The sequence below is a fragment of the Lepisosteus oculatus genome, chromosome 14 (assembly GCF_040954835.1).
Source record: "Lepisosteus oculatus isolate fLepOcu1 chromosome 14, fLepOcu1.hap2, whole genome shotgun sequence".
NCBI classification, from domain to species: domain Eukaryota; kingdom Metazoa; phylum Chordata; class Actinopteri; order Semionotiformes; family Lepisosteidae; genus Lepisosteus; species Lepisosteus oculatus.
The window spans coordinates 3,611,374-3,613,031 of NC_090709.1; positions in this window are offsets into that span (position 1 = coordinate 3,611,374).

Consider the following 1,658-nt stretch of genomic DNA (forward strand, 5'->3'; position numbering starts at 1 on the left):
CCTAGGTGCTCATAGTACCGCGGAGCAGGCTGGGAGTTGTAGCCGAGGGGAGTCTGAGGGTCAGCACGATGATATGTATCTGCATATGTAAATATTGTGATAGTAGTTTTAGTGTCCTGTATAGCTCTATAAGTGTATAGCCCGAAGTTAACGAGTTACCACCCTAGCCATGTGTAAGTGTTCTGTCGGTCTCCTCATGTGTATAGCCTGTGTTTGGTTTTTGTGTGGTTTTGTTTGTTTTGCCAGCAGACCGAGGCAGCGACGGAGGAGTCCAGTGAGGGGGAAGAGGAGCCAGCCTGCACAGCGACCCCCGCGGAACAGCCCCGCAAGCTGTTTTGCCAATGCTGCAGGAAGAGGGGACACCGAGCCCGGGCCCCAGAGCCTCGCACACCTAGATCGGCTTTGGGAAACGGGAACAGGGTGGCTCAGCGCGGGGATGGCCGCCCTTGGAACACCTCAACCCCCGCACGCCACCGTGGGGTGAGTCGGCTGTAGCCGGGGCCTGTACCTCGAGGCCCTGCTCAACCCTGCCTGGCCCTGCTCGACACCGGTTCATCAGTAACCCTACTCTGGCCTGGCATCCTCCCCGACACCAGGTCCGGAGAGCGCTGTGAAGACCGGTGCCCTGCATGATGTCATGTTCCTCGCCCGCCGAGGATACCCAGCTTTCCCCCAGGAGGCGCAGTGGGAGATGGCTCTCCAGGCCGTTCTCAAGGCCCTCTCACCTGAGGAGCTGTGGCGCCACGTACAGCTGGCGGCACAGGCCTCGCTGGGGCAGGCATTGGCCCTTGCTACACGGATGCAGAGCGCCCTGCCGGCTGACCAACGGTTTTGGTTTTGCCAACGCTGTGGGAAGAGGGGACACCGAACCCGGGACTGCCGGGCCCCAAAGCCTCGCACACTTAGATCGGCATCGGGAAAAGGGAACGGGGTGGCTCAGCGCGGGGATGGCCGCCCTTGGAACACCTCAACCCCAGCTCCGGAGAGCGCTGTGAACACCGGCACCCTGCACGCCACCGTGGGGCGAGTCAGCTGTAGCCGGGGCCTGTACCTCCACTGCCGAATCGAGGACCAACCCTGCCTGGCCCTGCTTGACACCGGTTCATCGGTAACCATACTCCGGCCGGGCGTCCTCCCCGACACCGAGGGCGCCAACCCCCCAGGATGGGAGGCCTCTGGCCTGCGGCTAAGGACCGTGACGGGACAGCTCGCTGCAGTCCGGGGGAAATAGGTGCTTGCCTTCCGTCTGGGTACAGCGACGGTGTGCCTGCTACCTTGCACCCATCCAGGAGGACTGCATCCTGGGGCTGGACCTGCTGCAGCGAGTGGGGGCCAGTTTGGACTTGGGCCGGCAGGAGTTGGTGTGGCAGGGAGAGGGACTTCACCTGGTGGAGGGCAGGCCCGGCGAAGGCCGAGGGACACGGGCTTGCCGGAGCCGGGGGAAAAAGAGGCAGTGGCGGTGGCAGTTGCCGGAGCGGAACGGGCCTGCGAGCTGGATCCTGCCCCTGAATCACCCGGGGGGTCTGACAAGTCGGCGGTGGTGGGGGCCAAGCATTGCGTGGAAGCGAGGCGCGCCGTTGAGGACCTCTACCGCCACAGAGGAAAATATCTGGGAGATGGCCGCAGCGGGGGTGATTGAGCCCTCCGCAAGCCTGTGG